The 22,102-nt window shown below is 50.1% G+C and overlaps 2 long non-coding RNA genes across 2 annotated transcripts; one reads left to right on the forward strand and one right to left on the reverse strand.

Moving 5' to 3' along the window:
• Positions 1 to 443: 443 nt before the first annotated feature.
• Positions 444 to 10,004, reverse strand: LOC140843639 (uncharacterized). Its single transcript, XR_012121598.1, has 3 exons — positions 9,915 to 10,004; positions 9,101 to 9,786; positions 444 to 2,554 (listed from the first exon to the last, which is right to left on the reverse strand). It is a non-coding gene; the product is annotated as an uncharacterized lncRNA (long non-coding RNA).
• A 5,531-nt stretch (positions 10,005 to 15,535) lies between these two features.
• LOC108392672 (uncharacterized) lies at positions 15,536 to 19,761 on the forward strand. The gene is made up of 4 exons (XR_001852074.3): positions 15,536 to 15,770; positions 16,133 to 16,270; positions 19,069 to 19,168; positions 19,320 to 19,761. It is a non-coding gene; the product is annotated as an uncharacterized lncRNA (long non-coding RNA).
• Positions 19,762 to 22,102: the final 2,341 nt, after the last annotated feature.

The following is a 22,102-nucleotide window of genomic DNA, read 5'->3' on the forward strand; positions in this document are numbered from 1 at the left end:
AACCTGTTGACCTCAACATGCTCTTGGGAGAACGAGCAGCCTTGGGGTGCACTGAAGAAACCAGGCTGAAATCCCTCCTCTGCCCCTCATTTGTTACTGGACTTTGGGGAGCTGGAACCTCCTTTCTTGGCCTCATTTTCCCCATTGGCGCAGTGGGTATGGCATAAGCGAGAAACCTGCAGCATGGCACAGTCTCTGGAGCCACAGAGTCTGCATTCAAACCCCCCCTTGGGGTGCCTCAGTCTCTTTATCAGTAAAGTGGGGAGGATAATTGTACCTATCAGATAGGGCAGTTCTGAGGATGAAATGAGTTAATACACATAGAGCCCTGCACACAGTGGGTGTTCAGTATTGTGTCGGCTATTGCAATCCACAGAAGCTCCTGGACTGGTCCCACTACTGTGTCTGGAATGCTTTTCCCTCCCGTTCTCATGATCAGCTCCTGCATACCCTTCAGTTCTCTGCCCACCTCAGGAAAGGATGTCACCAATTATTTTTTAGTCTCCACCTTTTATTTTTTGCCTTTTGGAGCTCTCAGGAAAATCTGTCAGCTCTTTGATGTATTTGTCCACTTCCATCCGCATAGAAGGTAAGCCCCTGAGGGCAAAGGTGGTCCACCACCTTCATTGTAGCATCCTTAGCTCAGTGCCTGGTGCACAGCTGGTACTCCAGAAATTGAATAAATGAATGAATGATTCATACATATTAGGTTTCTGATGAATCTTACACACTGAGTAAGCTCCTGGAGCTCAGAGAAGATAGGAACACAGGGCCTGGGGCAATAATAATAATTGTCAACATTGTGGAGTGCCAGGGTCATTCTGAGTGCTTTCCATAGATTTAATCCCTTTAATCCTCACATCAGACCTGCAAAGTAGCCACTATTACTATCCCATTTTATGGACAAGGAAACTGAGATTCCGAGCTAAATAACTTGCCCAAGGGCACCCAGCTAGTAAGTGGAAGATCTGCAATCTGAACACAGACACAGTCTGATTTTGGAGTCCGCTTGCTTTTTTCTTTAACAGACTATTTCATAGAGTGGTTTTAGGTTCACAACAGAAACAAGCAGAAAATACAGAGATTTTCTGTATATCTTGGGCCCCTGAAAATGCACAGCCTCCCCTGCTATCACCAGCCCCCACTATCAGCATGCCCAACACTGTGAACTGGAAGGCTTCCTGGAGGAGGCAGGGCAGAAGCTGGGCTTGGCAGAGTGGAGCAGACTCCTACACCACAGTCAGGGCAGCTCATGCCTGCATTGGGGAACTGCACGCACCCAGTGTAGCTGGCATGAGTGAAGGAGGGAGGGCCCGGAGGAAGCTGGGAGGTTAACTGGTGTTCTGGTTACCTACTGGTGCATGTCATTCCACCCTGAAGCAGAGTAGCATAAAACAACCACCACCATGAATTTAGCCCATGAATCTGCAGTTGGGTAGCTTGTCTCTGCTTGGTTGGCATTTGTTGGGCACTTCAAAGGGCGACAAGAGCTGAACAGCTGGGGCCCCTCAGGCACCTTTCTGCCCTTCGCTGGTCTCACTGCATGGTCTCTACAGCATGGTGACATCAGAACAGTCAGCTTCCTACATGGCGGTTTCAAAGCCATATGTCAAAAGTGAGCCAGAGGAAGACCTTTATGACCTGGCCTTGGCAGTCAGCCAGTGTCACTTCTGTCACACTCTATTCATCAAAGCTAGCCCAGGTTGGGGGTGGCGAGGAGGGGAACACAGCAGAGACTTCACCTCTTGGTGGTGGAATGGCAAGGTTCGGGAAGAGCACTTGTGGGATGGAAAATACTGGGCCAGACGTTTTTGGAAACTTTGTTCTATCACAGTGGGTGACTGGGGCTGGGTCCGTCATGTGTCTGTGCATGGCAGATGCAGTCTCCAAGCCCTGGGTGGAGGTGACCTTACACCTGAAACCCTTTTTTTCCACTTAGGTATAAAACACAGTTAGGTGTGCAGATTGTAAGTGGGAGTTCAGTGGATTGGTACCTACGTACACACCCAGATGGCCACCACCCAGATCAAGATTCCTAACGTGTCCAGCACGCAATTAAGACCTCTCCAGAGGCAACCACTCTTCTGTCCTCTATTGCCATGGGGTAGTAGCACCTGTTTTTGTTCTTCACATAAATGGAATCAAACAGCATGTGCTCTTTTGTTTCTGGAGTCTTTTATCACAAAAGTCAGTGAGGTTCTTCCACATAGGTATGTATGTTTGCAGATTGTCCGTTCTCGTTACTGAAGCGTGTTCAGCTGTGTGAGTATACTGTTTAACAAGTATTTGAGTAGCTTCTGTCTAGAGGCTATCACAAATGCTGCTGCTGTGAGCATTCACGTACATGTCTTCTGATCAACTTACATGTGTCTTTCTGTTGGATTCATATTCAGGCGTGGGCTTGCTTGATCGTAGGGTTGGCATATGTTCAGCCTCGGTGGAACTGCCAGGCAGTCTTGTCACATGCCTGTACCATTTTGTACTCCCACTGGTGGTGCATGAGCATTCTGCATCCTCACCCACACGCAAGGTGTTAGGTTTAATTTTAGCCAATCTATTGGAAATAAAGTGGAAACCAGTCGTTTGAATGAAATCACACTAAGAGCCACCATTTCTAAAACAGATCAGAGAAGAGAGGAAGTAAAGACAAATAGTATGGACAATGGGGAACCTACAGGAGTCTCCTGCTATTGTTTTATTTGGTTTTGCTTTATTTTATATGTTTATATTTTATGAGGGGATTCTGTGTGGTTAAATTAAAAGTCATAACATAAAGCACATCTGAGCCCTTCTTGAAAAGCTACTTGATGGTGACAAGCAGTTGAATAAAACACGACTAAATAACTCGGAAATGGAGAAGCAGTGGGGAACAGACTGAGAGGAGCATTGAATCCCCTTCAATATAGAATTAAAACTAAACAAGTGAAGAACTTCTGGTTAAAAAGAAACCCACAGAGTTGAAGTGTTATAAACTTCAACAAAGCAAAAAACATATAAACAATAATAACTAGGAAGCACGTAGGAGGGGAAGGGGGAGAAAGTGTAAACGCGCTAAGTCATCTTTTAGTTCAAAGAGTCAGTTCATGCTGATTAAAGTGAACCATGTAGTTTTTTTTTAATTACTGCAAATATTCCAAGTAAAAGTTAAGATTGTCAGACTAGATAAAAATAGCAAACCCAACTATCCACTCTATTTACAAGAGACATTTAAATATAAGAGCACAGAAAGGTGGAAAATGATAGGCTAGAAAGAGATACAACACATAAACAATAACCAAACAAAACTTGTTGTGGCTGTCCAGATGTTTCAGAGTAGAGGAGAAGCATGACTAGAATGAAAAGGGACATTTCAATCAGGAAGATACATAATCCCAAGTTTGTACACACCCAACAGCAAAGTGTCAAAATACAAGCAAACTTAATGGAACTAACATGAGGTACAGGCAAATCTATAGTCATGGTAACAGACTTTAACACACGTCCCTCAGCAGATGTATGTTAATTTAGTAAAGTCTCTAGATATGGGGTCAATATTACAAAATCAACTATATTTCTATCCACTGGCCACAATATAAAATGACATTTTAAAACTGGAACCATTAAATGTCTAGAAGATAATAAAAGAGAAAATCTAGATGACCTTTGGATTCGTGATGACTTTTTAGATACCACACCAAAGGCATAATCTATGGAAGAAATAATTGATAAGCTGGTCCTCTTTAAAATTTAAAACTTGTGCTCTGCAAAAGACACTGTCAAGAGAATGAGAAGACAAGCCCCAGACTAGGAAAAAATACTCCAAAAGACATATCTGATAAAGATCTCTTATCCAAAAAAAATCAACAACAGGAAAATAAACAACCTGACTAAAAAAGGGGCAAAATATCTGAACAGACACCTCACCTCATGGCCAATGAGCACATGAAATATTATGACATGTAATGCTCCACGTAATAAGTCATCAGGGAAATTCGAATTAAAGCAACAATGAGATACCACTATAGACCTATTAGAGGAACCAAAATCGAAAATACTGACACGGCCAAGTGCTGACAAGGATGTAGAGGAACAGGAATGCTCATTCATGCCTGGTGGGAATATAAAATGATAGAGTCACTTGGAAAGACAGTTTGGCAGTTTCTTACAAAATTAAACACACTCTTACCATCCAGCAATCACACTCCTTGGTATTTACCCAAAGGAGCTGAAAACTTAAGTCCACACAAAAACCTGCACATGGTTGTTTATGGAAGCTTTATTTATAATTGCCCAAAACTTGGAAGACACCAAGATGTCCTTCAATAGGTGAACAGGTAAACAAACCGGTTCATCCAGACAAAGGAATATTATTCAGCACTAAAAAGAAATGAGCAATCAAGCCATGAAAAGATAGAGAGGAACCTCAAATGTAAGTGAAAGAAGCTGATATGAAAAGGCTGATTATTGTATGATTCCAACAATAAGACATGCTGGAAGAGGCAAAACTATGGAGACAGTAAAAGGGTCAGTGGTTGCCAGAGGCTGAGGAGAAGGAGGGATAAATAGGTGGAGCACACAGGAGTTTTTAGGACAGTGAGACTATTCTGTATGGTACTATAATAGTGGATACATGTCATTATACATTGTCAAAACCTATAGAATGTACAACATCAGGAGTGAACATTAATATAAACTATGAACTTTGATAACGTGTCAAAGTAATTTCACTGATTGAATCAGCAGGATAGTGTTAATGGGGAGGCTCTGCATGGGTGGGGACAGGGACTATATGGGAACTCCCTGTACATTCTTTTCACTCAATTTTGCTGATCTAAAAAATAAAACCTATTTTAACAATGAAACCATCTATAGGAGCATCAAAAACATTAACTTCCTAGGAACACCATCTGAAAGTTGAGCATTTCTATGGAAATTTTTGTAAGCTGAAACTGGCACAAAGCAAAAAAGCAATATCATTAATTTATATGGAAAAAATATTTTGAGCATTCCCAGACACAAAAACAAGCACTCTTAGGCTTTTCCAATACTATATAAGACATCTTGCTAACAGATGCACAAAATAAACCAAGCTAAAACACAGATGCTCACAGACACAATTCAAAGCTCTAGTGGCTGGATGCTAAGACACTGGGTGTAGTTCTCCGTGAAGCTGCTGAGCGGCACCATTCTCATGCTGTTCGGGTTGTGCCCTGCCTCTATAAAGGCTTGGTGCAAAACAAATGCTGAATGCTGTTTTCTTCTATCCTTTTCCCTTGAAAACAAAAATCCTCTTCAAATTTCTTTCAGTTAATGAGACAAGGTGCTAATGTGGGTCTTTCATAAAGTGGTGTAATGAAAACTTTCGAAAAGTGGGGGATACCTGAAAATCAAACAAAAGGTGTGCAAGACCTCTACACTGAAAACTACAAATTACTACTTTGTACTAGCAATTAGGACAGTGCAAATAAAAAACACGATGTGATCCCATTTCACACCCAGTAGTGTGGCTATAGTCGAAATGACAACAATAACTAGTGTTGGACAGGATGTGGAGAAATTAGAACCCTCTCATCTGGCCTGTAGGAATGTAAAGTAGAGCAGCCACTGTGGAAATGAGTTTAGCTGATCCTCAGAAGGTTAAATATAGAGTTACCATATGACCCAGGAATTCTACTCGTAGGTATAAAATACTCAAGAGAATTGAGAATATATATCCACACAAAAACTTACACATGATGCTCATAGCAGCATTATTCATAATATCCCCAAAGTGAAAACAACCCAAATGTCCATCAAGTGATTCATGGATAAACAAATGTGGTAGATCCCTACAGTGGAATATTACTCAGCCATAAAAAGGCATAGAGGTCTGACTCACACTAAAACATGGATGAACCTTGAAAACATTATGCTAAGTGAAAGAAGCCCAGTCACAAAGGCCATATGTTGTATGATTCCATTTATATGAAAAGTCCAGAATAAGCAAATCCATAGAGACAGAAAATAACTAGTGGTTTCCAAGGGCTAGGGGAAGGGACAGTAGGGAATGAATGCTGATGTGTATGGAGTTCCCTTTAGTAGTGATAAAAATTTCCTGGAATTGGTGATTATTGTACAACTTTGTTTATATACTAAAAAAACACTAAATTGTGCACTTTAAATGAGTCAATTTAATGGTATGTATATTATATCTCAATTTTTTAAAGTTTTAATCACATTGTATGGAATTAAATGAGATCTAAATAAACTGAGCAATATATCATTGTCACGGACTAGAAGACTCAATGTCATAAACTTATCAGTACTTTCAAATTGCTCTGCAGATTCAATGCAATTCCAGTCAAAATCCCAGTATCTTTTTCCCCAAAATGAACAAGCTAATTCTAAAATGTGCATGTAAATGCAAAGGAAAACCCATTTATATAAAATATCAAAATAAAGAACAAAACAAGAGATCTTACTGTGCAGATATCAAGAGCTACTGTAACTGTAGGAATTTAGACAGTGTGGTGTTGGCACAAGAACAGGCAAACGGACTAGTGGAGCAAAATAGAGCCTAGAGACAAACCCCACCTAATCTAGGACACAGCGACACTGCCGTACAGTGGGAGGAAGATGAGCTTTTCAGTAAAAAGTGCTTGGGCCAACTGGATAGAACTGGGGGAGGGGGGCAATTGTATCTTGACCCTATAATAGCTTCCTGTGGCTGCTGTAAAAAATTACCACAACTTGTGGCATAAAACAGTAGCACTTTCTACCTGCACAGCTCTGGAAGTCAGAAGTTCAAAATCAGTATCACTAGGCCAAAACCAAAGCATTAGCAGCGGCAGCTCCCTCTGGAGGCTCTAGGGGAGAATCTGCTGCTTGCCTCTTCCCGTTTCTGGTCCTGCTGGCATTCCTTGGTTTATGGCTACATCAGTCAATTTAATCACAAGGCCAGAAACTCCAAATCTCTATCTCTCTCTATACTTCAGTCTCATAGGAGCTTCCATGTGTAAAATCTCCCACTGCCTTATACACACATGTGGTTGTATTTAAGGCCCAGCTAGAGAATCCAGGATAATCTCCCCATCTCAAGACCTTAATTTAATCACATCTGCAAAGAGTTAGCCATATAAAGGCAACAAGCTCCAGGGATTAGGATGTGCACATCTTTGGGAGACTGTTTTTTAGCCTACTACAACCTTTATTTCACACCATAAACAGAAATACATTCCAGGCTTAAATGTGAACGATTAAAACAATAAAGCCTTAGAAGAAAGCACAAGAGAACATCTTCATGAACTTGGAATAGGCAAATGTTTCTTAAACACAAAAACAAACACAAAAACAAAAATGCACTAACCATTAAAAGAGAAAGAGAAAAAAGATAAATTGGACAATATTAAAATTAAGAACTATGTTCAACAAAAAAATACATGTAGAAGAGTTAAAAGATAAGCCACAAAGTGGGAGAGGATATTTGCAACAAATATATATAGCATAAAATTTCTACTCAGAATATATAAAGAACTCCAATAAGTCAATATGAAAAGAGCAAATACACCCATAGAAAAATGAACAAAAAACATGAACAGATAAAAGAGAACACCCAAATGACCAATTAACACCTGAAAAGGGGCTCAACTCCATTAGTGATCAGAAAAATGAAAATTAAAACAGCCTACCAGAATGGCTAAAACGAAAAAGGCAGAAAATGCCAAGTGTGGGTGAGGATGTGGAGTAAGCAGCACTGGTGGAAATGTACCTTATTACCATCACTTTGGACAACTTTTTGGCAGTGTCTGCTAAAACAGACTATATGCAAACCTTTGACCTGGCGATTCTGCTTCTAAGTATACAGCCAGGATGTTCACCAAAAGACACATCCCACACTAGAATATTCACAGCAATATTTGTAGTAGACAAAACCTGGAAACTATCTTAATGCCCACCCCTGGTAGACTGGATAAAATGAAGTGCAGCATATTAGCGCAGTGGCATACCACCTAGCAACGTGCAAGACAGGGGACAACATGGAGAATCTCGCAAACACCCGAGCCGAAGAAGCTGTAGACAAAAGACGACGCGATTCCATTTACACAGAGAACAGAAACCAATCAAAATCTGAGAGGTCAGGACAGTGGTTCCCTTTGCCAGGAGTTGGATGGGGCACAAAGGGGGACCGTGGAAGACTGGGGGTGTTCCATGTCTTTATCTGCGTGCTGACTACACGTCCTGTTCACTCTGTGTACACTAACGGTTTGTGTACAGGTCCGCCCCAGTCCGCGTACAGTTTGGGTTCTTGCTCATGATAGTGCAGGGCTGCTCTGGCGTCAGACAGGAGTGGAAGGTTGTATGACCTCGACAAATCACAGTCTCTCTGGGGCTAGGTGACCCCGTCTGGAAAAGTGGGGTGATAACCCCCACTTCGTACTGAGGCCGGCAGAACCGACGCGCGTGGAGTGGCGGGCCGACGCAGGGGCTCTGTACATGACTGCAGCTCGCAGTCAGCAGGGCAGGGACCCAGCGGAGCCGCGTCCGCACCGCTCCGAAAGGGACACACGGTGGCGCCCGCTCCCCGCGGGTCCGCGAGCCCAGCCTGGCGGGAGGGTGAGGAAGGCGGGCGGCTACTTCTGACGCACATACTTCTGGGCCTGGGGGTGGAAGCGCGGAAAGAGGGGGCGCCCTCCGTGGTCTTGGGGGCATGACTGGAGGGGCTGGAGGCCCAAAAATGAGGGGAAAGGGGCAACGCGCTCCACCTGGGATGGCGCACCAGAAATAGTTTAGGATCTTGTCCGGTGTGGAACGGTGCCCCTTCCCACCCTACCTCCCCCTGCAAAAGGTAAGGTCCACCTGGAACCTGTGAATGTGACCTAATTTGCAAAAGGATCCCTTGCAGCAGTGTTTAAGATGGGGCTCCCGTTATGAGGTCATGCCGGGCTATCTAGGTGCGCCCTAACCCAATGACGAGTGCCCTTAGAAGAGGCACACAGGGGAGAGAGAGAGAAAAGGCCACGTGGGGAGAGCAGAGATTGGAGTGATGCAGCCACCAGCCGAGGAGCACCTGGAGCCGCGGGGAAGGTGGAAGAAGCCAAGAAAGATCCTCCCGAGAGCCTCCCAGGGAGCCCCGCCCACACACCTTGATTTCAGACTTCCCGCCTCCGGAATGGTGAGAGTAAGTGGCTGGTTTAAGCCACCCGGTTTGTAGAATTTGGTCCAGTAGCCACAAGAAAATAACACAGATGTTTAATTTCTCTTCTTCTGCTGAGCCTGTTGACCCCCACCCCCAATAGCCTACAGGACGGCCTGCGAGACTCCCAACTCCTCACCCCACCATCTCCTCCCCAGACCCGAACTCTCCCACAGCCACTCCTTTCCAATCATGGGCTCTTTCCCACCTCTACACTGTTGCTTTTGGAGGCCCCTTTCTGGGCTGCTCTTCCCTCCTGGGTCCCTGGGCAACGCCTGTACACACTTCGAGGCCCTCCTTAATATCCTCCTGAGTATACTGGGTGTTGTGGATCAATGGCTCCCAGCACACTGGGCTTTACCATTCCCCACAGCTCACTGCGTCTACTCACTCATGTCTCATCACTGTCGGTTCAGCTGTGTGCCCCCCACTAGTCCTCATTTCCCGACCTTTCCATCCCCACAGTTCCTGCCCTAGTTCAGGCCTCCCCATCTCTTACCAGGACCCTTGTGCCACCTCCTCACTGGTCTCCCTGATCTGGTCTGGCCCTGCAGTCCGTCACCACTCTGTAGCCTGGTGCTCAGATCTACCACATCACTCCTCTGCTCAAAAGCCTTCCATAGCTCCCCACTGCCCTAAGGAGAATGTGCAAAGGAAATGTCAGTACTCCAAATGCCCCTTCCCACCTCTCACCCTACCCCACCAATGTCAAAAACACCCATGTGCTGCACCTCCAGGCCTTTGCATAGGCAGTGCCCTTTACCTCGACAGCCCTCTCTGTGTCTGTCAGGCATACTCACTGCCACGTCTCAGGCAGCCCTTGCTGCAGTTCCCACCATTCAGCAGTGTCGGCAGGTAAACCATTACAGCCTGGCCACACTCCAGGTGTGTGCTCTAAGTGCTTTACCGTGTTAACCCTCTGATTTCTCCTGGCAACTCCAGGAGAAAGGCACCATTACTGTGCCCAGTTCACAGGTGGGAAAACTGGACGCACATGAAAGAAGAAGTGCTCAGAGTGGCCAAAGGCTCTGAACCCAGGCTGCACTGCATTCCTGCTGGTTGGGACCTCGGAATCCTCCCCCTATCCATGCTGCCACCCCTCACCTCAAATTCATCACTCTCTCCTCCGCGGATTTTGGATTTTATAAACACACCCCTTATGACCCTGTGCAGGAATTACCCAATTACACTGTGGTCTCCCCACCAGAAAGCTCCTGGAAAACTTCACTTTACTTCTCAAGGTACATGGTAAATGGCGCAGTGTAAGGGGCTCAGTAAACTAGAGTGAGTGAGTGAGTGAGTGGTTTCTAGGGCTGTCAGGTCTCCGGAATTTCTCACTCTCCTCAAACAAAATAATAAATTACGCAAATTCTCTGGAGTCAGAACTTTAACCTTCTCCCTCCCACCCTCCCGCCTCCTGGCCCTCCCCTGCAGGTTTCTGGGAGGGCACTGATCTCTCCAGAACATGCCCCAGGCTCTGTGGTGGCCTGTTTCCTGATTACAGATGAAACTAAGCCTTAAAGCTAGTGAATCACTAGCAGTGGCCAGCCAGGGCCTGTTGGGGTGTCAGGCAGGAAGGGAGAAGCCAAGCTCCCGTCACCCTTCCCTACTCCCGCCACCTCCAGCCGCGCCATCACGGCGTGACCTCCTCAGCCTTTGGAGTCTGCTTGACACTGGCTGGAAAGGGTTCTAACCCTGGGTGCAAGTGAGTTTGAGCAACTCTTAGAGGCTGTGCCCCTAGCCTCCTCCCCATCCCCACCCCCGCCACTCCCTGGTCCCAAAGAATCCATCCTATAGTTCAGGCACCCTCCTCCCACCCCTGGGCTGGCAACTCACTGATGACATGCAGGGAGGGACTGCATCGCCATTTTAGAGGCAAGGAAACCAGCTCAGGGGGAAGGAACAGGAGACCCAGAGAAGGTAAGTAGGGTGCAGGAGGCTAAATCCCTGTTTTCTGCCTTCCAGAGGGATTTAAAGCAAGACCAGCCATTTCTTGATCTTAGGTCACCATCTTAGAGGACAAAGGAGTGAAAAGGATGATTTCCCAGCTCCTATCCAAAGATCTGGAAGCATCTTATCAAGTGTCCCAAGGCTCGAGGCACATGCGCACACTACCACCCGAAGGCCAAGGGCCCATGTCCACAATCAAATCCCAAGTCAACTCTTGAGAAGTCACAGAGTTATTGGCCAAGTGGCTGCTGTAGGCCTCGGTTTCCCATAAGGCTGTTATGAGGGTCATGTGAGTTAACACAGATAGGGCTTACAACAGGTGGCATGTACTCGGAACAGCAGCTTTTTTTCAAACAGTATTTTAAAGGGATGGCTTCCCAAGGAGGAAGCATTTAGAGTGAATCCTTGCTGTCATCAGAGAAGAATGTGCCTCATACCTGCCTGGCAGAAAGCTCAGGCCTGGGGCCTTCTTAAAAATCCCAAGGCCTGTCCCACCCCAGACCTGCCAGGTCAGAGTCTGGGGATGGAAAGCTGGTATTTTTTAATAAAATCCCCAGGGAGTTCCTTGGATCAAGCAAGTCTGGGAATCCCAGGGGCAAAGTATCAAGTCTTTTTTGGAAGGCTCTTCTGATAACTCACCCTTCCACCCACCTGTCAGTATGTCCTTGGGGGAAAACCAACTTTCTCTTTTTCCCAAGTAATAATAGTGCTTGTTACCTGGTATAAGTGCCCACTAGTGCCAGGTGCTTACAAAATTAATTCCATCCACCAACAGCCCCTGGGGCAGGTTCTCTCTTTAGCCCCATTTTACAGAGGCGGAACTGAGGCCAGAGAAGTTAATAACTTGCCCAAGGTCGCATAGCCAGAACATGGCGGGGCCAGGACTTCTCCCCCATGCAAGCAGCCCCAGAACCTTGGGGAAGTATCCAGATGCTCCAGCAGGCCTCTCAGGAGCAAGAATGCCAACAGTCTTCTCCAGGAAGCTTTGCAAAGTGAAAGGCTAGGGTCCCAAGCCCAGTCCCCAGGGCCTTCCCCTCACCGTGTCTAGACTGCTTCATTGAATCAAATCACAGTGGTTCTTTTACCTAACTCCCCACTGCCTCCTGGCCTGAGGCAGAGAAGGATACTCCAGAGCCCTAGGAAACCCAGGCTCTGAGACCCAGAGAAATGAGCTCCTTCCCCATGCCTACCCCATCCCTCCACTCCCACAAATCTCCCCTCGTTCTCTCACCTGCTCCTTTCTCCAGTACTACCATATCACTAACATTTCTCTGGAAATGCCATATTTTTGACCAGGCTGTTTCCTGGCCAGACACATCCTTTCCTGATGTTAGTTTTCCATGTTGAGAGGGTAGCCTCCTCCAGAAAGCCTTCCCCAATTACCCCCTCTGGGTTAGCCAGCTCCTTTGTGCCCCTACCGCCTTCTAGGGAATGACTGTCTCAAGCACTGATGATGCTGTGTCCTAAGGGTCTGTCTCCCAGTACTCTGAGCTGGAGATGTGGGGCGGGGAGGGGAGAGAGAACACGGGTGTCACTCACCTCACCTCCTTCTGGGTTAGAGGTAGGGGAAGAGGTAAAGGGCAGTCTCCCTCTGCCTGGCCTCTTCCCGCTGGCCATGACCCTCAGGCCCAGTCAACACCTGTTGGGCAACCATGGGGTGGACTGGCCAGGGCTGCCTGGGAGGTGGGGGGGGGGCAGGGCTATTTGCTTTCCCAGGCACCTTTGGCCAGCCCCACCCCTCCATTTCTGCTCCCCTGCTTGGATCTGGGGCTCCGAACTGGGAGGGATTCTTTGAGCTGTGAAATGGCATCTTGGTCTGAGGTCTCTCCTGCTGGACCCAAGCCTCCTGGCGGCCCCGCCCAGTCCTCCGGGACATGGAGGCCGCAGGGAAACGGGGCAGAACGACGCTGACACAGTTGCTGGCCCATTGCCCCAGCCCAGAAATGAGAGACTGAGGCTGCCAGGGCCTGGTCAGTTAGAGCCGAAGCCTGTGGCCCCAGCAGGCAGAATTGGGGTCTGGCCTCCTCCTCCCAGGCTCCCTCAGCCCATCCCCCATCAAAGCAGGAGGGGCAAGAGGAAAGTGGGGCGGTACACCCAGACTTGTGGGGGGCTGGGCCCTGGAGCCGGAGATGCTTCCTGCGGACATTCTGGACGTTCAACTCCCACATTCCTGGCCGTCTGAAGACTCCTCACTCCTCCTCCTTTCCCGCCCTCCCCAGCAGCGCAGAGGGAGGGTAGTGCCTGGATCCCGTAGCTGCTTGGGACCTGTACAGATATGTGGGGGCCTCCCGAGGGGGGACTGAGGTCTAGGCTAAAGGGGCTGCTCCAGAGGCCTGTCCAAGGCACCGCCCCTGGGGGTCCTGTGGTTCTCATAAACAGGAAGTGCCCCCCCCCACAGCCAGGCCCCCGTGTGTGCAGACGCTGGGCTCTGGAGGCCTGGCGGCCCCTGACCTCTCCGGCTGCTTCCTGTTAGCTGGGCCAAAGGAGAGAGAGGGAGACAGAAATGGCCTGAGGTGGGGGAGAGGCCCAAGGGAGCATAAGAGCAGAGGAAAAAGCACAGGGAGGCGATAGGAGGGAGGCCAGAGCAAGCCTGACACATAGTAGGCACTCGAATAACCCAGCCTGGGGTTGGGTAAAGAGAGGGCCCAATCTGGAGAGCGCAGCACAGCTCAGGGGGGGAAAAAGAGGCTGGAGAATCCCACCCTGCTCTCACTGAAACCTAGCGCACAGTAGGTGTTCAATAAATATTTGAGACCCATGTTTAGGATAGGCAGGGAGGGAGTGTTCTTGGGGAGCAGCACTATGGGGGATGGGGAGAATGGGGCTCCCCTGGGCTGACCCCTCCCTGTGGGTGGACAGCCCCCAAGACTCAGCATCGCATTGTCCTTGTCTGGCCCCCAACCCTCCCCATAGCTTGCAGGGCCAGGCCACTGGCTCAAGGCCCTTTATTTTTAAAATCCCTGTGGTATTCCCACCCCAAGCCGAAGGAGCAGTGCCAGCCACAGATCCGCCTGCGGCCTGGGCTCAGGGCCCAGAGGCGCCGGGGGTGGGGCATCCGGCCATCCCACAGCTGCCTCTGCAATTCTGGGAGGGCTACTAGGCCAGCCAGCCTGCCTGAGCAGGATAAGGGGGCCCCCGGGGTGCCCCCACACTGGGCCCAAGGTGTTAGTCTGGGGTGCTAGGGGAGTAACCAGATTTGTATGTTGAATCCAGGGGCTTCTTCTATAAAGCGAATCTTTGTCTTCGCACATTCTACCAAACAAATCTGCCCACAGCACCTCCTGTGTGTAAGGAAGGAGGCACAGGCTAGACCTTCTGGGAGGTCCTAGGTGGGGCCTGCAGAGGATGCAGAGGTACAGTTGTGGACTATTCTGGAAAGAGCCCCCAACTGGCTCCAGTTCTGGGCTGTGTGGCTTTGGCCTCTGAGCCCCAGGCTCCTCCCCTTTAAGATGGGACAATAATAGCTACTGTGGAAGGCTGTGGTCCATCTCCAGATGCAGCAACGAAAAGGGCAGCCATGGTCCCTGCCTTCACAGAGCTTACTGTCCTGGGGAAATGGTCCTCTGTATAAACAAGATCATGGTGGTCACAAAAGACAGAGCACGGGGTCAAAGGAAGGGTGCTGGTGGGGCAAGGGTAGGGGGAGAAGTTAATTTAGATGGGTGGTCTGGTAGGTTTCTGAGGAGGTGACATTTGAGCTGAGGAGGCCTTTCACTCATCTCGGAGAAGAGTGTTCTGGGTAGAAGGAACAGCAGTGCAAAGGCCCTGAGGCAAGAGGTTGGGGGTAGCCACAGACAATAAGAATGGAAGGACTTGGTAAACTTTAAAAGACTGCATTTGGAAGGAGGTGCTATCATTGCTGTTGACACTATGTCAAGTCTGGGGAGGAGACAGGGATGTTAGGCAGACTCACTGTCAGTCAGCCACCACTGAGACCAGCCCCTGCTTCCCTTCCCCTCGTCTTTCTCCACCTAGAGAATGCCAGGCTCGCTGGCCAGCCAATGTGCTGGGCCCCACAAACTATAAAAGGCGTTCACTCCTGCCTGACTTGTTTTCTCCTTTGATCCTCCCAAAAGCTATGAGGTAGGGTGGGCAGGGCTAATTATTGCACCCATTTGATGGATGGGGAAACTGAGGTGGGGTGGGCACAGGATGGTGCTGGTGGCTTACTGAGATCACCTAGCTCATTAATGGCAAAGGTGAGCCACGTGCCCAAGTAGCCCGGTTCCCAAACTAGTCTATTCACCCTGCAGTGGCCCCTTGGGCCCCCCACCTTGACCCCCAAAAATATTTCCCCACCTCACCCCAGCATCTGTCCCAGCACCCACAAGTCAGCATACAGACTCCACCAGGAGGTGCCAGCCACCCCCCAAGACTCCAGTGAGAGAAGAATGTGGCCTCACCCGCCCCGTGGGTGCCCTGGCCAGCAGGCTTTGGCAGAAGACAGGCCGGCTGAGTCAACAAGAGGCTGGCAGGGGCTCAAGCTGCCCACTGAGGTGGAGCCAGAGACCTAGAGGGGACAGTCCCCTCCCCACCCTTCACTCTCTGTGAGACCCTCCCTCCTACTCCAGCAGCAGCCAGCCCAGTTAACCCCTGCAAGCCTGACAGGGAATGGCCTGGTGAGAATCCACTGGTCAATGCCCTGCATCAAGGTGCTATGGGACCTCAGGTAGGTCACTTCACCTCTCTGGGATAATTTTCTCATCTGTGAGGTCCTCTACTGACCCGTGAGGATGTTGCACAGTGCATAAAACTGTGCAAACCATCACATCTCCCCTCTGTGAGCTGAAATATGAATTCCTGAGTTCAAAGATTCAGCCCTATCGCCCTTCTGCCAGGTGCCAGGTAGGTGCTCTAATGCATGTTTGCTGTGATGTGATGGTAAAGTTCCTGAAACAACTCTGAAAAGTACAAGGAGCCTCATCATCCATCTGCAATAATTATGACACATGCCCCCAACGTGTATTTTTAAAGCTCCTTTCCCAGTCATCTGCTTTGATCACAGGCATTGTTATTATTTCCATTTTGCAGGTGAGAACGGAGGCACAGGGACGCTGAGAAACTTAATCAAGATTGATGGCTGGGACTAGCTGGACCCAGGTCCCCTGACTCCTGGGCAGACGTTTGGAAAGAGGGACCGTTTGTGGTGTCTGTGTACAGCCCCAGAAGGTGAGAGGAGCTGTGAGCCGAGGTCCTGGGGAGTTGATTTCTGCTCCATTTCAGGAAGGAATTCTTGACTGGAGTGCTGTCCTCTTGGAGCAAACTCCAGGTCACCAAAGAGGTATAAGGAGAGGTAATAGCCATTCCGAGCAATACCTGCCCCTCAGGATGGTGTGCAGCACGTGAGATTGCTTCCCACCTTCTGAAACTGAACAGGGACCCTTGTGGCCTCACAGCCATTGTCCTCATGGCGGCAGGGCACTGTGGATGCCACAGACCTAGGCTTCAAGCCAGTGGGGCTGCTTCTGAGCTGTGAGAGGCTGAGGAAGTAGCTTTGCCTCCTTGGCCTCAGTGTGCCCATCTGTACAATGGTGCTGCGAGGGTCAGAGCACATGCAAGTAAAGCCTGGAGCCCAGAGCTCCAGCTTACATCTGGCACTTAGGAAGTGTTTGATAATGCTCCCTTCATTTCTGATAACCTTCTTCTTAACACCAGTCCAGGACAACAGGAGGAAACCAGGAGCTGAGAAGCAGGGGCAAGGATGGGGGTCATTGGCCAGGAGCTGGGTTCAGTTCCCAGCTCTATAATGAACAGCAGGTGCTGCCGTGAGCAAGTGGCCTGCCCTCTTCTGTTTCTGTGTCCACCACAAAAAGGAGATTGTGTACATGAAAGCCATCAGCCCAAGTGGCCAGCTCTGATTAGAAAGCAACAGGCAGACCCATGCATCCTGGAATGAGCCCATGGTTGTAGGGCTGAGGAAGGAGCCCCCAACCCCAGCCAGGCAGGGCCATGCAAAGCCCTGAGGGCTGGGCTAGGCTGGGGGAGGCGACACTGGAGATGCTCAGAGCAAGGCAGGACTGGCCTCCAGCCACCAGCCTATCTCTCAGGCCAGGCTGGACCTCAGAGAATAAGCCATTGTTTCTGCTCCTCAAACACTTTTCCTGTCCCCCCTGGCCCCTCCTCTCTCCACACCCCTTCCCCCCCTCACATGGAGAACAAAGATCTCCTGGAGGACCCCTCCCAGCTGCTCTTCCATCCAGACTGCTAGAGACCCGGTCCAGCTCGGAGAACCCAGCCCGCTCACCCCTGGGACAACAGGTCACCTGGCCCTGACCTGTCTGCTGTCTCTCCCCATCCCCTGTAGCTACAGGGGCCTCAGACCCCCATGACTCCATCCATTCCATCCAATTGTCCTCCTCATGGGTGGGGCTGGAGGAACTGACCCCACATCCTTCCTCAGCCCCCCCCCCCCCGTCCGTCCAATTCCTTGTCCAGTTCTCCGGGAGAAAGGGGGCCCGGCTGGGTGGGGGTGGTGGGCCCTTCCCCACCCCCATTTCCCTATGGAGCAGTGAACATGGAGCCGAAGCTGAGTTGGCCTAGAAGGCTCCAGCTGAGAAAACTCTTGCACATGGCCAGCGCTTTTCCCAGAGCCTGGAATTCCAGAGGCGTTTCCGGCCCTGACAGCTGCCGGCCTCTGGGAGCCATGCTCTCCCTGTGGGCCTCCAGGCCACGCCCTCTAAAATACCCCTGGGATTAACTCCCATCCTGACCTTACTGCTCCTAAGAACCCACTCACTGCCAGGCATCACCTCGAGAAACAGCCAGGCAGGACAGCCAGGGACTAATCTGCCATCACCTGGCCCTCAGACCACCCGCTAGCCCAGGCAGGGCCCTGACCCCCACCTCCCCACCTCCCCCACCCCCATCTCAGTCATCACTCCAGCTGACATGCCAGATACACATACTTAGTGTACCCAGCCTGGGTCTCACACCTGCTGGTTTGCACAGCTCCACATCTGTGTAGAGTCTTATCCCACCTCCTCCAGGGAGCCTTCCTGGAAACCCTGCCAAACCTGTACTGTGTCTGAGCCTTAACTGTCTTAGCCTGCCTGTTTCATCATGTTAGGCTGGGAGCTAGCACACGGTAGGCACTAGCAGATGCTCACCCACACTGAAGGCAGCCATGGGGCATGTAAGCCAAAGACTCCCAGCTCCACTACAGACTCACTGGGCAGTCCTAACAAGGCCTCCCCCCTCTGGGCCTCAGTGTCTCCAGAAGCCCTCTGAGGCCCTGAAACTCCCCATCAAGTACTGCCTCTTGGGACTCTGGAGTAGAGGAAGGAACTAAAGGGCCGAAGGTGCCTTCCTGGAAGCTCTCCATCCCCGGCTCTCATTCCTCAGAGCACATTCTTATCCTCAAGGTCAGCCAAGGAAAAAGCCTATGGGCCAGGTTGATGTCTGGCCTCTGCTAATGGGGAAATCCCAACAAGGATCCTGAGTCACCCCAGTGTCCGTGACCCCTGAGGGCAGCCATTGCTGGGGGCAGGGCAGTGGCCCAGCCTAGCCCACGCCACAGATACCCTCCCACGCCCCTCCCTAAAAATAACATTCCAGCCTCTCTCCCACTTTCCACAGTAGATCCTTCCCAGCTCATCTACTCTCCAGAGGCCTGCTCTCTCCCCAGCACCACCTGTTGGCAATATTACCCCAAGATACAAAGCCCAGCTCAAAAGCCGCCTCCTCCAGGAAGGACTTCCCCAGTCAGTCTTCTGCCTCCCTGCCCCATTTTACCACTGTTTTAGCCCTTCATCCACACCAATATCCTGGCTTGTGTTTTCCCCACTAGGCTACTAGTCTCTTGGGAACAGGGACTACATTCCTTATTCACCCACCGCTGCCCCTAACAAAGTGCCCAGCTCAGAATTTAACAGACATTATTGTGCCGTAAATGAAATCATCTCTTGAGAAAAAGAAAATGGTAGCAATAGTAATAATAATAACTACCCTTCCTTGTCCATTAACTACAGGTCAGGCAGTGAACTTTATGGCTCACCACAGACCAGGCAAGGAAACGACTTCTCCAAGGTGACTCTGCTAGTGAGAGGCAAAGCCGGGATTTGAACTCAGGTTTGTCTGACTTGGAAATGCATGCTGAGTCATGGAGGTGAGAACATGGGGGATGGTCTCCTTGGCTCCACTGCCAGTCTGCCCTAGCTGAGAACGAGTCTGCAAGTTCAAACCTCTTTGGAAAACCCAATGCTGCCCCCTTCTCCTGCAGTGCCCAGCTGTGCCTGAGTCTAGCCCAGGGAGAGTGTGCCTGGAGTGGTCCCAGGATGAGGGCACCTGCCCGTATGGTGGCTGCAGTCCAGCTGGGATTACCAGACCCGCTTCCTAGGCTGTCCATGACCATCCATTCCCCAAGTGTGCCTTGAGCACAGACATCACCATCTCATGGGAGACCTCACAGGGCAGCAGACAGTAATACAGATGATGGACCAGGTGCAGGGGAGAGGCTCACGCTGAAGGAAGACCTCCACGAGGAGGTGACATTTTAAAGCAGGCTTCAAGGATCTTTTGTCCTGGAGTGACCCGCTAATAAAGGTGAATGAGGTGAGTGAGTGTGAGAAAGATGAGGATATGCTCAGAGACTCATGTTGGTCAGCAGAGGCTGTATGTGGGTCCATGTAAGAGCATCATATGATGGACAGGGAAATGAGTGGGTGAACACACAGAGAGATGATGGGTGCAGTGTGGGCAGTAGGTCAAGGGATGCTGGATGGATAGAGTGGGTGGGTAGGTGGGGAGATGGATGGGGATGGAAGGATGCATGGATGGGTGGGGGGGTGAGTGGATGAATGGACAGGGGTGTACGCAGTGGGTTGACTGATGGGTGGGTAAGTGGTTAGTGATTTCAAGGGTGTGGTAGTAGGTCAATAGATGGATGGATAAGTAAGTAGCTGAATGGATGGGTGGAGGGGTGGGGAAATGGAGAGATATAGGCAGTGAGTAGATGGATGGGCCACTGGATATTCGAGATACAGGACTGGAAAGACCAATCAGTGAGTCAGTAAGCAGATGCAGAAACTGACCAAAAGCCCAGCGAGACTTTGGGATGGAAAGGGTGCATGCTTCCTAAGGAGGGGCTGAGATGTGGCCAAGCCAACTCACTCAGCTCAAGGCTCCCACTCCAAACCTCACTGGAGCCTGGTGGGCAGCCGCTGGCATTCCTTGGTCCCCAAGGCAGAACTACCCCTCTCTAGCTATGCCCTGCCCCCTTCACCCTAGCTCCATAGAGGACTCCCCGCCCAGAACTGCCTCCTTCCCATAAGCTCCATGCCTCCGCCCACCCAGTCTGCAAGGGTGAGTTGAGGGAGCAGCTGAGCTCTGTGATTATGGCCTAGGGGCAATATGGCCATTATGGCCCGTGGTTCCTCCAGGACAGGGGAGGAGACAGGGGCTCCTGAACTCTAGGCAGCCAGTCCCACCAAGCAGCAACCAGTCCCTAGCTGGGAGGCATTTGTTCTGCATTCTGCACGGTGATTACAGCTCCACTAGGGTTAACCCCTGCACTCCTGGACACAGCTTCTTGTCAGGGGAAGGAAGGGGACCACAGAAAATTGGGGGAGGAGAAAAAAATGGGGAATGGGGACTGCCCATCCTGCATCCTTCACAGCAATGCCGATTCCTCTCTTTCTCCCATTTTCCAGAGGGAAAAACTGAGTTGGATCCTTAAATCAGTAGTGGAGCCAGGAACAGGAATGCAGCCTACATGGAGGGATACTTCTATTCAGAGAGAGGCTTCAAATGAAAGGAGAGAGCTTCTCTCAGCCTCAGTTTACCCATCAGTAAAGTGGGGCAAAGAATTCCTGATTCAGAGGTTGTCTCACCATAAGCTAGCAGAGACAAGTGCCTGGGACTTGTTGGGGAGGTTTCCAGCCACTGACTGTTCCCTTCTCCCCAGCTCAGAGCTAAAGAGGATGGAGCAAGTATTAGCAGACCATAGCCGTTGCCATTAAGACTGACTTCTCAGCTGTCTCTCTGGGACTTGAAACAAGTAGTAAATACCCCCAAGTAGCAAATATCCTCACTGGTATTATACCTACTTCACAGACAAGAAACTTGAGGCTCAGAGAGGCCATGTGCCTTATCCACAGTCACGCAATGTCTGGGAAGCTGATAGGCTGAGATCTGAGTTCAGGGTGTTTGGCACACACAGTCTCTGGCTCCATCACTGTCCTTCCAGTCCATTCTTGGCTCAGAGCAAGAGTTTCCAGATGCACCCTTGATCATAACCCCCTGCTGGCTGCTCATCTCTGCCTCCTTAGCTCCCAGCCCTTGACTGTGCCTGCCTCCCATCCCTGCCTCTCAGGGGCAGTCTCCCTTCCCCCTTACCCATGGTCTTCAGCACCTCTGAGACTGTCCCCAAGGCTCCTCGGGACAAAGAACATGCAAGTCTGACCCCAGGGAAAGAGCTCTGACTGACAGAGTCTCAGTCCTACTGCCATGCCACCCAGCAAGTGCTGGAATTCTTTGTGCCTCCGTTTCCCCATCTGTCCAGCTGGAGAAATAACCCCCCTTGTGGCCAGCACAAGGATCCAGGGCGCCAGTGAGAGAGGCATGGTGCTTGGTGGACAGCAAAGAGCCTGGCTCCTCCACCTGCGTGTAAATATGACCTCCCCAGCCAGGCCAGCCCGCAAACAACTTCCTCCAGCCACCCCTGCCTCCTCCGTGTAGATCCTTAGCTCCCACATTGTCTGTGCTGTCCCCTGCCGGGTATGTGTGCACTTCCACTGCTCTACCCTCTGTCTACGTGTCCTTTGCAATTTAGGTATCACCTCCTCCAGAAACTTTGCAGAGCCTCTCAGCTCTGTAGGCTATGTTAGGGGTCTGTGCAAGGGCAGTCCCCAGGGCTTCCTGCCTGTCCTCAGTGAGCTCACAGTCCTAGGGAAGTATCAGAGGAGGGAAAAACAACGGGAAGCAGGGATTAGAGACCCATCTCCCTCCTTGAGAATAGCACAGGGTCCGGTGCCTGGCTATTTCCTTGCCCCTTGTGGTTGTGTT

Source organism: Manis javanica, chromosome 10, assembly GCF_040802235.1.
Source record: "Manis javanica isolate MJ-LG chromosome 10, MJ_LKY, whole genome shotgun sequence".
NCBI lineage: Eukaryota > Metazoa > Chordata > Mammalia > Pholidota > Manidae > Manis > Manis javanica.